The sequence below is a fragment of the Chrysochloris asiatica genome, unplaced genomic scaffold (genome assembly GCF_000296735.1).
Source record: "Chrysochloris asiatica unplaced genomic scaffold, ChrAsi1.0 scaffold00135, whole genome shotgun sequence".
Classification (NCBI taxonomy): domain Eukaryota; kingdom Metazoa; phylum Chordata; class Mammalia; order Afrosoricida; family Chrysochloridae; genus Chrysochloris; species Chrysochloris asiatica.
In genome coordinates this window covers 5210728-5227240 of record NW_006408653.1, presented here as the reverse complement: position 1 = coordinate 5227240, position 16513 = coordinate 5210728, and the positions used below count along the sequence as shown (strand labels likewise).

The following is a 16513-nucleotide window of genomic DNA, read 5'->3' as shown; positions in this document are numbered from 1 at the left end:
GTTCCTCTGGATAACATGTCCAAAATATGAGAGACTAAGTCTTATCATCCTTCCTTCTAAGAGGTATTCTGGCTGTACATCTTCTAAAACAGATTTATTTGTTATTCTGGAAGTCCATGGTACTTTTAACATACTTCTCCAACACTATAATTTAAATGCATCAATTCTTCTACAGCTTTCTTTATTCATTGTCCAACTTTCACATGCATATAAGAATATTGAAATTACCATGACTTGGGTCAGGAGTACCTTAGTCCTCAAACTGATATCTTTGTTCTTCAAGACTTTACAAAACATTCTTTGCAGCAGATTTACCTAATGCAATACATCATTTGATTTCTTGACTGCTGCTTTATTAAGCATTGATTGTGAATCCAAGCAAAATTAACTTCAGTTAATCCAAGCAAAAAAACTTCAGTCTTTTCTCCATTTGTCATGTTATTTATTGGTCCACTTGTGAGGACTTTTGTTTTCTTTGCATTGAGGTGCAATCCATACTGAAGGTTATAGTTTTTGATCTTCCTCAGTGAGTATTTTTAGTCCTGTTTGCTTCCAGCAAGCAAGGTTGTGTCATCTGCATATCGTAGGTTGCTAATGAGTCTTCCTCTAATCCCAGTGCCGTGTTCTTATTCATATAATCCATATTCTTAGATTATTTGTTCAAGTATGGTGCACATCTTTCCTGATTTTAAACCAGTCAATATCCCTTGTTATCTGTTTTCTCAGAGACACTTCTCGGTGCAATTATTGTTCTGGAATTCCCATCCTTCAAAATGTTTATTCATAGTTTATTATAATCCCCACAATTGAAAGCCTTTGCATAGTCAATAAAGCACAAATAAACATCTGTTTTCAGCCAAAATCCATCTGAAGTCAACAATAATATCTCTCATTCCATGTCCTCTTCAGAATCTGGTTTGAATTTCTGGAAATTCACTGTTGATTTACTGTGCAAGCATTTTTGAATTATCTTCTATCTTCAGCAAAATTATACTTGCATATGATATTAATGATATTGTTCAATGATTTCTGCCTTCCATTGAGTCATCTGTCTTTGGAATGGGAACAAATATGGATCTTTTCCAATCAGTTGGCCAGGTAGCTGTCTTCCAAATTTATTGGCCCCTCCAGGGCTACATCAGTTTGTTGAAAGTTTTCAATTTGTTTTTCACCTTGTTTTTTACCAATGCCTTTAGACTTCTTTCTTAAGCAACATTGGTTCTTGATCATATGCTACCTCTTGTAATGGTTGAGCATAGACCATTTCTTTTTGGTACAGTGAGTCTGTACATGCCTTCTATCTTCTTTTGATGTAAAACATTTCCAAGGAATAGCTGGTGGATTTGAACCACCAACTTTGCAGGTCATACTGACCAGTGCTTATCCTACAGTGCAACACCAGGACTCTCCGACTTCAATATTGTAAGTCAAAGCTTGAGTTTTTTCTTTAGTTCTTTCAATTTGAGAAATTCTGAGCACATTCTTCCCTTTTGGTTTTCTAACTCCAGGTCTTTGCATATTTCATTATAATACTTGAGTTTGTCTTCTCGAGCTACCCTTTGAACTTTCCTGTTCAACTCCTTTGCTTCCTCATTTCTTCCATTCGATTTATCATCTCTATACTGGAGAGCAAGTTTCAAAGTTTTTCTGACATCCATTTTGGTGGGGTTTTTTTCTTTTCTGTCTTTTTAATGACCTTTGCTTTCTTCCTGTATGGTGTTCTTGATATCATCCCACACTCCTCTGGTCCGATGCATTAGTGTCTAATGCATCAAATCTGTTCTTCAGATGATCTCTAAATTCAGGTGGGATATGTTCAAAGTCATATTTTATCTCTCATGGACTTGTTTTTATTTTCTTCAACTTCAGCCTAAACTTGCATATGAGCAATTGATGCTCTGTTCCACAATTGGCTGCCGCCTTATTTTGGCTGATGATGTTGAACTTTGCTACCATCACTTCCCACAGATGTAGTCAATTTGATTCCTGTGCATTCCACTTGGAGAGGTCCATGTGTACAGTCACCTTTTACATTGTTTTAAAAAATGAATAAGTCACTGGTTTTACAAAATTCTACCTTGTAATCTCTAGCATCATTTCTATCAAAGCCATATTTTTCAACTACTTATCCTTCTTTGTTTTCAACTTTCACATTCCAATCACCAGTAATTATCAATGCATCTTGATTGTATGCTTGATCAATTTCATACTGAAGAAGTTGGTAGAAGTCTTTAATTTCATCATTACTGACTTCAGTGGTTGGTGTGTAAATTTGAATAATAGTGGTGTTAACTGTTCCTCCTTGTAGGCATAGGGATATTATCCTTTCATAGACAGTATTATACATCAAGATAGATCTTGAAATGCTCTTTTTGGTGATGAATGTGACATCATTCCTCCTCAATTTGTCATTTCTGGCATAGTAAACCATATGATTGTCAGATTCAAAATGGCCAGTACCAACCAGTCCATTTCAGCTCACTAGTGTCCAAGATATAGATGTTTATGCATTTCATTTCATTTTTGACAACTTCCAATCTTCCCAGATTCATACTTCATACATCCCATATCCTGATTATTAATGGATGCTTGCAGCTGTTTCTTCTCATTTTGAGTTGTGCCCTATCAGCAAATGAAGGTCCCAAAACCTTTGCTTCACGCACATCATTATGGACAGTTCTACTTTGAGAAGGCCACTCTTCCCCAGTTGTAATTTGAGTGCTTTCATCTTCCAGCACTATATCTGACAATGTTCCATTGCTATTCATAAGGTTTTCAGTGACTAACCATTCAAAAGTAGTCTGCCTCTCCTTCCTAATTTGTTTTAGTCTGTACGCTCCACTGAAAGCTGTCCACCATGGATGACCCTGCTGGCATTTAAAATACCAGTGGCATAACTTGCAGCATCACAGCAATACACAAACTTCCACAGTACAATAAACTGACAGGTGAGTGGTGAGATTGTTCTTCCAGAAGAATAGTGAAAGATCTTGCTTCAAACTCAGTAATTCAGTTTTCCATTTCTCAATGCTACTTCTGTTCCCTTATCTACTTCTGAATTCTTAGTGTTAGTATACTGGCTTTCTCATTGTTATTTTTGTATGGTTTTCTTTTCATTTATTTTGTCAGTGTGTTTCCTGAGTTCTTCCATAATTTTGTCTATTTCTTCCTTGATTTCACCTGCAGTTTTCTCTATCCTTCTGTCAATCAGTTGAAGGTGGCTGTAGAGCATTCTTTTGAATTCTTTATCAGGTAATTCTGACACCATTTCTGGTTTTATATTTTCTGACTCTGTATTTTGGTCACTTGTTTGAGGTAACTGCCTGATTTCTTCATGCAAGCTCAAATTGTCTGTTTTCTCTAAGACACTGGTATTATTACATTTGTATTTAATTGTTGATTGTATATTGATTGATGTGTTCTCAGACACTTACCATCTGTGTCCTGGTGCATGTGTGAGCATGATTTTCTTTTCACAGTTTGTGTAGTATAATTCAGGATGGGTTCACACACCTCCGATGCAGGGATGCTATGGCTGAAGCCTGACCCCAGGCAGAGCAGAGGCTGCACAGGAGGGGGTACTACTGGCCATTGGGCTGGCAAGATCAGGGAATGACCATGCCCCAGCTGCCAGGAGATCAAAGGAACAATGGAGAATTACAATCCTCTGCTGCCAACCTTCCAGTTGCATCCTGTAACTACCTTGCAGTCTCTCACAAAAGCTCAAGATGGCCAGATTACTTCAGACCAGCCCACAGCCCATCTGTTTTTCTTCCCTCTCACTGCTCCTGTTCAGCTTCTTCTTCCATTCGGCACTTCATCCACCTCTCTGTCCTATCCACTGATGCTCAGGGTTCCAGGACCACCATCTGTATCTGTTCACGCATTCTCCCAGGTCTTTCTTACACAGGGTTTCATCAGTGTGAATACCTACTCTGCTATCTTGTTCTGGAAACCAAGGCAAACCTTTGGCTAGGCTATGGTGCCCAGTGGTTTGGACAAAAACTAGTGTAGATGCTGTTGTGAAGTCATGCGCCACATAACGTCCATCCAGGTAATATCCAACCGCATATACATCTGTGGTCCCATAAGATTGCAACAGAGTTCAAAAATCCTAATTGGTGAATGGTACATAGTGGATGTAACAGGATATAGCAAATGTGCCAACTTCCTGCATGCAACACTGCAGTAAAAAAGAAAAAAAAAAAGTTTCCACTGTTTATTCAAGCCAAAGAAGGAGGTTACTGTGCCTGATTTCCATTGCACTGCTCACCAGAAAAGCTTGTGCAGCACATGTATTTTGTGTCTCGTTTATTCAAAGTGATTGTTATGCCAAGTGTGCAACAGTACGGTACATATATAACCTATAATACATACATCTTGATAGTCGTAGTAAATGTCTATGTTACTGGTTTATGTATGTACTACACAGTGCTGGACTTTCCATTTTTATTTTAATGTGACTGTTCCCTAGTTACAAATAAAAGGGTTTACTACATAAGCGTACACTACAACTTATAGACAGCAGCATCCAATCTTGTGTGTTACATCTCTCTTGAATGTTATAGCACTATCTCTCTGTTTAATTTTGTTTCAGAAGTATTACCATGAAGTGCATCATGTCTCTCAAGCACAGCAAAACCAGTGTTCGTGATAGCAGCAGCAAGAGGTAAAGGAAACGTATCAATCTAGAAGTGAATCAAATGTGTATTAAACAACACCAAGGTGGAAAATCAGTGAATGCTGTTGCTCACAATTTAGAGATGTCTGCTTGCTAAGTATATAATACAGTGCTTGTCCAATGCACAATCATATAACGTCCTATGAGCCAAACTGCAAAGCCATTTGAACTGTAAATTTGGCGGTTCAAGCTTACCAGCTGCTCCTCGGAAACCCTATACAGGGTCTCTATGGGTTGCAACCAACTCGATGGCACGTAACAACAACAACAACAACCATAGATGTTAAGCTTATCTGTGATGGTGGTAATGGTGGTGATGATGGTTGTGTGCCGTTGAGTCAGTTCTGACTCATACAGAACTTATATAGAGTTTCGTAGGCTGTAAATCTGTATAGGAGCAGAAAACCTCATCTTTCTCCCACAGATCATCTGGTGGATTCGAACTGATGACCTTGCAGTTAGCAGTCCAACATGCAACTCACTATGCCACCAGTGATCCTTATATCTGTTGGTCTTAAGTCAAGCAAATTATCCTCTCTAAGTAAGTGGACCTTATCCATTCCATTGAAGAACTTAAAAGCAAAACTGAAGCTTTCCTTAAGGTGTAATCTGCCTCCAGACTATAAGCACATATGTGGCCAGCACTCTTTCCTCTTTACCACCTGACCTACAGATTTTAACACAAAAAACTGTAGGAATTGTCTGACCTACAAATTTTGTACTTCCCAGCACCCAACTCCCCCAATCATGTGAGCCAATTCCTTAAATCTCTCAAAATCTCCCCACAAAAAAAGAAATTTCTATGTGTGTGTATGTTGTTGTTGTTGCATGCCGTTGATTTGGTTCCAACTCACAGCAACCCTGTATAGGGTTTCCAAGGAGCTCCTGGTGAATTTGAACCACTAACCTTGCAGTTCAAACCTACTTTGCAGTCCAGCGCATTATCCTGCAGCGCCACACCAGGACTCCATGTATGTGTATATGTGTGTACATATACAACATTGTGTACATATACATCTCTATATATATTAATAGCTAGAGATAGTGATCTATACCAGTTCTATTTCTCTAGGAAACCCTAACAGTTGAACAAATGAGCCATTTAGTTTCTCAACAGAGGCCTTGTGACTTTATACTTTCTCTTTAAGAGCATTCACTCTCCTTTAAGACAGCTGTGGCTTCAAAGAGCCATTTTCTCTCCTCCACAGGATTTGCAGCACAAGCTTTTCTGGTGAGCAGTGCAATGGAAATCAGGCACAGTAACCTCCTTCTTTGGCTTGAATAAACAGTGGAAACTTTTTTTTTTTTTTTCTTTTTTACTGCAGGTGTCTCATCTATACTAAGTGAATTCAATTTTTCCAAGCTTAGAAAAAAGTTCCAAATGACGAGCTGGCAGGTGGTATAGTTCTACTGGTTTATGGTGCTTGCCACTTAGGTTTAGAAAGTTTTCATTTAAAATCTTGGGCAGGCCCCACTGGCCGACAAGCTCTGTGTTAGCCAGCACTGCCTTATGGAGGCCCATTCCTGCCCTGGTGATTTGCAGGTTACACAAGGTAAAGGGCCAGCCTTGTTTACCCTCCTGGCTTCTTTGGCGAGACACTTTGCTGCTTCCTCTGATCCTTCTTTGCCTTTCCACTCACAACAAAAGCAGAAAGGGGCAAGTCCTAATCTCCCACATTATTTGAAAAGTGAAAAGGAACTCTTTCTTTGTAATGCATATGGATACAGATGTGCATAGGAGGGTAAGTCCAAAAGTACTGCTACTAGGGTTCCCCATCATACATGAACATCTTTATTTCAAACAAAAAGAGTTTTAATTTGCATTACTGAGAAAACTTGTCTGCAGCCATCCACTGATCACAGAATCTCCTTAAAAGAGCACTGGTAGCGTAGTGGATTACCCACTGTGCTGCTAACTGCAAGGTCAGCAATTCGAATCCACCAGCCATTCTTCAGGAGAAAGATGAGGATTTCTGTGCCCATAAAGATTTATAGCCTCAGAAACTGTATACAGGGTTGGTATGAGTTAGAATCAACCTCACTCATAGCACGCAGCAACTAAAGTCTTCTCAGAAAGACTTTCAAAAAAATGTCCAATCAAAGCAGTGGCTTCTGAGGGATCTACTGGGCCAGTTAAATTCAAGGCAGAGAGGTCTTAGCAACTATTTTGGGGGATTCCAAAGGGGTCATCTTAATAAATTTTCTCAGAGGCCACAGGACGATCCTGATGGCTTATTAGGAAGTTTTAAGAAAATGGAAAACTGCATTGGTGAGAAAAAGGACAGGAAGTTTGCACCAAGGAATTTTTTCCATCACAATGTACCTGCTCATTCTTCATGAGTAGCAAGGTCTTAGGAAAATTTCATAGGGAGACCTTACCCCATCTATCCTACAGCCATTATCTTGACCTTTCAGACTGCTTTTTATTCCCCAAACTCAATGAACATTTCAAAGGAGCACAGTTTAGGTCACTTAAATATACCAAAACTGCTGTTTTGATGTGGTTTAAATCAAAGAACACAGTTGTTGTTGTTGTTGTTGTTAAGTGCTATTGAGTCAGTTATAACTCATAGTGACCCCATATAAGGTTTCTGAGGAGTGACTGGTGTGTTTGAACCATGGGCCTTGCGGTTAGCAGTGCAATGTTTATTCTACAGCACTACACGAGGACTCCTGATTGAAGCACTGCCTTCAGAAAAGGATAGATCTGGTGGTGGTGGTGGTGGTTGTGTGCTGTGGAGTCGGTTCCAACTAATGGTGCCCCGTATAGGGTTTCCGAGGCTGTACATCTTTACAGGAGCAGAAAGCCTTATCTTTCTCCTGCAGAACAGCTGGTAGTTTCGAACTGCAGACCCTGAGGATAGAAGCCTGATTCGTAACCACTATGCTACAAGAGGTCCTAGATGGAGGGTAGGTTGGAAAAGCTTCACATTTTGATATTTTTGTTTAATAACGGTTTCTATGGTTTTGTAAAAATACCCTTTGACTTACACTCATATATATGTATGTATGAGTTCTAGTGTGGTGCTGTAGGATAAGCACTGGACTGCTAAATACAACGTTGGCAGTTCAAACCCATACAGGGTTGTTATGAGTGGGAACTGACTCAACAGCATACAAAAGCAACATATATTTGTATACATGAGTATGAGGGGTTTTCAAAAAGTTCATAGATACATTCCAGTATGTTTTTGGGTTTAAAAAAAATTTTTTAAGCTTTTATTGTGAATTGTGTGATCGTTTACATGGGAGAACATAAGTTTTGCATGCAAGCAATTGTATTTTGTTTCATTGCAATGATTACAATCCCCTCCATGCATCATCGGTTAACACACTATTTGCCTCTATTCCTTCCACCACCACCCCGCCTTTTTTTTTTTTTTTAATGTTCACAAAAACACATAGGAATATATAATCATTTACACAACCAAAGGGCACATTTTGCAAGCCATCCTCCTGCCTGCCAGCACACAGCCTTTCTCTTTCCATGAGTCTATAGTCCTCAGCTGCTTTATCTCTCCATGCCATCATCTCTACCTCCATCTCTGGTGTCACTGCTTCTGTGGTTAGGATCCCACATTCTACTCATGCTCTTCCCTCTTGATGACCCTTGGGTCCTCTGTCCCTGAAGTGTAAAGTTAACTACTCCCCCCTTTTTGTTACACATCTTCTACCTTTACAGTTGTGACCATTACTATTAATCATGATAACAATTACTCACTACTGATCAAAAGAGTCCTATCCCCATCTCCTTTCACCAGACCCATCTAGGCAAGATAGAAATTATTCATCGGGAATTCTACCTTCCCCCCTTCACTCGGAAGTGAAATTCTGTCTTGAAAACTTGTAAGCCAGTCTCTTCATACCTTTATAGCCCCCACCCCAAATTAGGTAACCAATGTCTAAGTTGCCTGTCCCTATCAACCCTGTGTACTGATGGGACAAGATTGATCATTAATGTGAAGACTCCTTCCCTCTAGGTTGGCATTTTGAGCAACTACATCCATAAGCAAAGGTCAAGTTTATCAAATTTTAGCAATTTACAGTTTCTTCCTATATCAAACTTCTTTATCTTCCTCTAGTTGAGTTGTAATCATCAAGCCATTGAAGTTAGGTCAAATGGGTACTATCTGCAAGTCTGGGTATTCTTGTGCTCCTCCCCTCACTTTATACCAGCTGGATGTTTAATTCCATTTTTCCACAAACTTTTTGAGGCTGACTGTTGTTACAATGTGTCACCCAGTCAGTTCTGACTCATAGCGACCCTCTATAGGGTTTCCTAGAGAGGCTGGTGGGTTTGAACTGCAAAGCTTTCAGTTAACACAGTTAGCAGTCCAGTGCTTATCCTAAAATGACACATCAGGGCCTACTTGAGGCCCACTAGTGTATGTATATATACACATATGTGTATGTTAGGACATATACATTTTTCATATACTGCTACAGCTCATCATATTAATACTCAACCCTGATTTTAAAATGCTGATGCTTAGACACACTTCAGACCAATTGCATCATTCTCTTTGAAGACAGGTCCTGACACGTATATTCTGTATATTTTATGACTATTTTTAAACACTCAAGGAAATTCTGATATTATAGTCAAGATGGAGCTACTTAAAAGCCATACTTTGAAAACCAGTTGCCATTGAATCATCTCCAACTTATGTTGACCCCATGTGTGTCAGAGCATAACTGTGCTCCCTAGGATTTTCAGTGGCTGGTTTTTTGGAAGTAGGTTGACAAACATTTCTTCTGAGATGCCTCTGGGTGGATTAAAACCTCCATCCTTTTATTTGCAGCCAAGCACATTAACTCTGCATTACTCAGGGGCTCAGAGGTCCTTCCTAAAGGTCCTATATGCCCTTGCTAGTCATATTTAACCCACGGCTTTACAATCACATGGGATGTGGAGTCTTAGGTTACACCCCAGAAATACTGAATCAGAATGTGCATTTTAACAAGACTCCAGGTAACCCTTGTGCATATTACAGTTTGAAAAGCACAACTGTAGTCATTCTCTCATTTGAGTGATGAGGCCCAACAAGGTTTAAGGGACATGAGAGGTCATGATATAAACTGAAGACTAATAGGAGTCCTGGTATGGTGCCGTGGGTTAATGCACTGGACTGCAAAGTCGGTTTGAACCTCAAAGTCAGTATTTCAAGCTCATCATTGGCTCCTTGATAACCCTATACAGGGTCGCTATGTGTTGGAATCAACTCGACGGCACTTAACAACAACAATAGGACTGAAGCCCAGACCTCTTTACTACCATTTCCATGACATTACTATTTTTCAAACTTAGCCAACAGTTTTTTTAAAAGTTGTATCATATGGTTTTTCTCAAGTTTGTCATGGATCTCTATGACTTGCCTCTGTTTAAAAGAAAACAAACATCAAATTAAAATGAAATTAAGGATCACTGATTTCCATTACTGCTGATCTGCTGATAGTGATTATATGACATGACCCAAAACACACACGCACACAAATAAACCAGTATTCAAGAATGACATCATGGATAGAACAGCTATGGAGAACATATGGATGGAATTTATCACCTGCTTCGTGGATCAGTCAAATTTAGGAGCCTCAAGTGATGATGATAGAAAACACAGTGATTGCTTACAATCTATCAAGTTTGCATCATGACAAATCAGAAGTTATCATAGATGAGGCACCAAAGTCTCCATTATGGTCCAAGAAAAAGCACTTACAAAGGGTGAGGGGGGTTGTTTACAGGCTTGCAAATTTCATAGGTGACTTTCATGTGAGGATAGTTCCCTATCTCTCTATCACAGCTAAAATGAAAAAAAATCCACAAATCATAAAAGACAGTTTTATAGACAGAGAATCTGACAAATCCCATACTTCTCCAACCCTAGGAACCTGAGGGATTTCCCTTACACCAGGTTCTAGACTCAGCCTTCCATCTGTGTACCCTGTATATCATACAGAAAACCCCACAGTAAAGGGAAACTCCCTCACAAACTTGCTTTCTACAGTCTTCCTTTTGATGCAATCTACTTGGCCCATTGCTTACTTTATTCCATTCTGATTATGCCATTTGTTTGGGGGTGTTTTGAAGTCTCCACCCTAGTCACTTGATCTCAGGCTGCTTCAGTCTCCCCAACTGACATGACTGACCCTCACATCCTGGCTGAACTGCTGCTGTAAGTAGAACTATCTCCAGAACTGAGAAGTACCCACCCCCTCCAAACCAAGTAACTACTCCTGGAAAGACTATCCCCTGAAGCTGCTGATGGAGCCCTGAGACAAAGACCACAGACTGAGAACTGATTGATGCCTTTGCACTAGCCACTCCCTACCTTGGTTCCTTTTGCTTGGAGCATTTTCTAGCACATTAATCCAGCTGCTTACTGTCTTCATGCAGTTTGTAATTTTACAGCTGTGGTTCTCAGGAGAGGCAGAATGAGTGGTGATTTTGTTTTTCTGCTTGATGAAAGTGACCCATATCCAAGGCCACATTCCTTATGTGGTATGTATTGTATGTCTGGCTATCTCTGCCAATGGTACACAAATAGCAGAGAACTCATCTGTGAATGGCAAGAATTACAGAAAAGAGACTCCCTGCAACTCAAAGAGGTTATGCTATTAGGAAAAATACCTCTCTGCAAAGACATGCAGAAACTCTTTCCCAGCCTCTTTGATGTGTGTTCTCATGAAGCCGGCTGGAAGTCAGGACAGGTTTGGTACAGGACCAGGGAAGGAAGCAGCGGCTGTTATAATTAAAGGGTAATTAAAGTCAGGCAAAGCACAGAGGAGACCAGGAGTCTGATGTGGAGGTCAGACAGGGTCAGGAAGGACATGGATCACCTTAGGCCTGCAAGTTTTGGGGTGAACTACTGATAGACAGAAGTGTTGTTGCTAAGTGCCGTCGATTCGATTCTGACCCATAGTGACCTTGTATAGGGTTTCTGAGGCATGGCTGGTAAGCTTGAGCAGCCAACCTCACTGTTCAAACTGATCTTGCAGTCCAGCGCATTAACCCACAGTGCCACACCAGGACTCCATAGACGGATGTAGCCCATCTAAATACAAGACTGCTGGTGTGGCTCTATAGGATAAGCACTGGTCTGTGAACCACAAGGTTGGTGGTTCAAGCTCACCAGCTACTCCTCGGAAACCTGATACAAAGTCACTATGAGTCAGAACCAACTCCACAGCACTTAACACCACCAACAAGCCCATCTAAATACTGTCCAATAATGGAAAAATCCTAACCACACAATTCTGACAGACCTGCCCTCTTAGAACAACAAAACCACTTGATCCAATCTATCACTCCTAAGGAGGTTGAAGAATCCCTAGGCTTCTTGTTATCAGATGGCTTGACTAAGAGGAAACTTTTCTAATTTGAGGCATATTGAATTAATACATAAATAAATGGATGAATAAATGAGGAATGGGTATATTCCATAAACGAGTAGCAAGGATTTCTTTTAAGGTCAGGATTTGTCATGTCATCCTGTTCAAACTATAGCTGAAGATCACACTGAGGAATGTCCCAATGATGTTAGGGTCTGTCTGATCTTCATAAACTGGTACCAAGACAATAGGAATAATTTGCTGGAGAGTTGCTATGTACAAAGCATTGTATTATATGATGTGTTAGTTAGAGTTCTTGTAGTTACTAGGAACAAAACCCAGCTAAAACTGGTTTTAGTTACAATATATAGAGATAGTTATTTGAACCCATGACAAAGAATGGTCCTAGGCCTTGGGCAGGAAATGAACCAGCAGAAATTTCTTCTTTTCTCTAAACATCTACTTAATTTTTTTCCTCACTGCAGACAGGCTTATTCAGATTCCTTATCCATGTGTTAGAAAACATTACTGTCACAATAGGCCATATTTATTTGTTTTAGTCTCATCTTTCATGATAGACAGTTACACAGTGCTTGAGGGGATGTGTAGGATGCCATTGCTCAAAAGATAGAAAGCAGAGGCTTTGAAGAAACTAAATGATATGATGGGATTTCTAGCATGGTCTAAGGGTTTCAGAAAATAGTTTCCCATGTATCCATCAAGATGTTTAGCTAGAGTCCTGGTGTGGCACTGTGGGTTAATGTACTGGACTGCAAAATCAGTTTGAACTGCAAAGTCAGGCTCACCAGCCACTCCTTGGAAACCCTATACAGGGTTGCTATGAGTTGGTAGCATAGTGGTTACTAGTCGGGCTGCAAACCGCAAGGTCAGCAGTTTGAAACTACCAGCTGTTCAGCGGGAGAAAGATGAGGCTTTTTGCTACCATAAAGATTTATAGCTTCAGAAACTGTGTACAGGGTCGCTATGAGTCAAAACCAACTCCATGGCACACAACAACAACAACATGAGTTGGAACCAACTTGATGGCACTTGACAACAACAACGTATTGACATTAAGAGCCCTGGTGATGCAGTGAGTTAAGTGTTGGGCTGCTAACCAAAAGGTCAGCAGATCAAACCCACCAGCCATTCCAATGACTTAGTCTGCTTTCATAAGGATTTACAACTATAGAAACCTTAGAGAACAGTTCTACTCTGCTTTATAGAGTTGCTATGAGTTGGCATCAACTCAGTGGCAGTGGGCTTGGTTTGATTTTTGGATGTTGCCATTACTCTGTTTAGAATTAATTTCTTAAACCATGATCCAGCCTGCCACCTTATAACCATAATGCTTTCTGGTAAGCTCCCATCTCTTGGAACTAGCAGTACAGTCATTTCGCTTGCAGTATGGATCACAACTGCCATTTGGTCTTAAAATACACAAATGATAGGTTGGATAGCAATCCTGACCCAAATTCACTTGAAATAAACTTCTTGCTTTAAAGCATTTGGCTTCTCCACAAGGCTCTAATTCGCCAAGGTTTACAGAGATGAGAGGAGAAAAGTAAGTCAGACCTTTCATTATGCTTATGAAGTATTTTAGCACCGTGAGGTATAAGCCAATAATCTACCACCATAATGATCATACCATTATTTGTTTAGCACCCTAATTTGGGATATGTCCAAATGCCTATTTGACATCAAATGGAATTGCCAGTAGGAAATTAGACTTAGGGTTCTGAAGATCAGAGAAAATGTTTTGGCTAAAGGTAAACATTTGGAAATCATCAGCGTGTGGAGAGGGGGATTAAAGCTGAAAAACTGAGAAAAGATATGGGGCAGGAAATATCTTACTGACTAGTACTTCTAAAACCACTATAAATAAGACTGCCAATTTTCTAACTATGGTCCTCATTGTCTTACAACAGCTGTCCACAGACCACCCCTCCCTCCCCCCAGGGGCCTACTAACAGTAAGCCTTCAGCCAAAACTAAACTCTTATCCAAAGAAGAAGACAGGGCTGATCCCTTATTTAAGACAATCTCTGCTCACCAAAGACCTGCAGAAGCCCAGCTTTTTATCCTTGAGGTTCTTCCCATGGACAGCCCAACATTACAAAGTTTTCACTTCCTTTCACAAAGGAATGTGATCCAACCAAAAGCCTAGCTTGCAATTATTAGTTTATCCTCTAAACCATGCCTATCCCTAAGCTTAAGGAGCTCTGGTAGCTAGTGTAGTAATTACAAATCAGGCTGCTAATCTCAAGGTCAGCAGTTTGAAAATATCAGCCATTTTGTGGGAGAAAGATGAGGCTTTCTGCTTCTGTAAAGATTTACAGCCTTGGAAACCCTATACAAGATTGCTATGAGTCGGAACCATCTCCACAGCACACCACCATCACCACCACCATCCCTAAGCTTGCTCAATATAACAAAGTTTGTTGTTACTTAACCCTCTCTCAACCTTCTACTTTCCCAGTATAATAGCACAAATGGATATAAACCCTGTTAGAGGTATCCACTCTCCCCTGAAAGCCCTGTGGGAAGCTTGGCCCCAAGGCAGCACCTCCCTCCCTTTCCCAGACACTTGAAGTTAAATGCAAATTAGCTCAGAGTACAGAGTCTTTCCCTTGGGGAACAGAAACATTCAGTCCCAGCTGGGACTTGAAATATATCTGACAACAGATTTACTGAACAACTCAATGGTGATCCACAAGGGCTTGCTGTAAAGCATTTCCAATAAAAGTATAACGATGCAAAGGCTCAAGTCAAGAACAATGTTGATTTGCCTTTCTATTACTTCCTGTCCAGAGTAATGATTGGTTCCGCATTTCACTTCCCCTCCTCATCAGCAGTAAAACAAGAAGATATTTCACCTAAAATGTTTAACACTCAGGCTGTGGGCTTCTACAATCATATAGAAACACCTGGTGAAAGTCAGACAACTGAGTTTCATTTCCTTACATAATTTCAATAATCCGTTAATCAAAACATTACAATTGACCAAAATATTTTAAATACCTAAAATCAACTCCCTCTTGACTAAATTCAGATTGATTGACTAATTCTGTTCTTACTACAGTTTTTTTTTTTTTCTTAAACAAATGTAGCTTTGGTTAAAATATAGACTGTGATTAAATTTAAATAAAAAACAAACCAGCTAAACTCTCAGTTTTTAAAATCTCTGCATTTATCTGATTTCTGGTGTGGCACTGTAGGATAAGCACTGGACTTCTTGCTACCTATGAGGTCAGCAGCTCAAACTCACCAGCCACTCCTCAGAAACTCTAATTGTGTGCTTTCAAGTCGGTTCCAACTCATAGCAATCCTGTGTAGGGTTTCTGAGGCTGTAAATCTTTACAGGAGCAGAAAGCATCATCTTTCTCTCACAAAGCAACTGGTAGATTTAAACTGATGACTTTGTGGTTAGCTGCCCAGTTCATAATCCACTAGGTGGTCACTCTGAGTCAGAATTGAGTCTTCAGTAGTTAACAATAAACATTTATCTGAAATCACTGGGAATAAGATTTCCTCTTAGGGTAATTCAAACTACTGACTCACACTTGAAATTTTTAATAATTTTGAATTAAAACATTTGCCATACTATGGTAAATTACACATTGCTATGACAGAAGCTATGCCATGATTATTTCAGATATTAGCAGTCACCTGTTTTAGGGTGAAAAGAGACCCCAAATTCAAGTATGTCTTATGTTTGTTGTTGTTAAGTGCTGTCGAGTCAATTCCAACCCATAGTGACCCTGCATAGGGTTTCTGGGGAGCAGCTGGTGAGCTTGAACCGCCGACCTTGAAGTTCAACCGACTTTGCAGTCTGGCACATTAACCCACAGCGTCACACCAGGACTCCCTAGTATATCTTGTTGTTGTTAAGTGCCATCGAGTTGATCATGACCCATAGCAACCCTGTATAGGGCTTCTGAGAAGCGGCTGGTGAACTTCAACTGCCGACTTTGCAGTTCATACGGCTTTGCAGTCTGGCGCAGTAACCCACAGCGCCACACCAGAACTCCAGTATGTCTTATGCTGTTGTTGTTGTTAAGTGCCGTCGAGTCAGTTCCGACCCATAGCGACCCCATGCACAGCAGAATGAAACAATGTCTGATCCTGGGCCAACCTCACTACCGCTGCCACACTTGAGTCCATCAATGCTGCCACCTGGCCAGTCCATCTCGTTGGAGGTTGTCCTCTTTTCCTCTGACCCTCCATCTTACCAAGCATGATATCCTTCCCAGAAACTGTTCCCTCCTGACAATATGTCCAAAGTATGAGAGACGAAGTTTGACCATCTTGGCCTCCAAGGAGCCGTCTGGCTGCACTTCTTCCAAAACAGATCTATTAGTTCTTTTGGCAGCCCATGGCACTTTTAGTATTCTCCTCCAACACCACATCAAAGGCATCAATTCTTCTACCATCTTCCTTATTCACTGTCCAGCTTTCGCATCCATATGAGGTTATTGAAAATACCATGGCTTGGGTCAGG

General features: G+C 40.3%; 1 pseudogene; it reads left to right on the top strand.

The window, feature by feature from the left end:
• The first annotated feature begins 4607 nt into the window (after positions 1-4607).
• LOC102815234 overlaps positions 4608-16513 on the top strand; it is a 48573-nt pseudogene continuing 36667 nt past the window's right edge.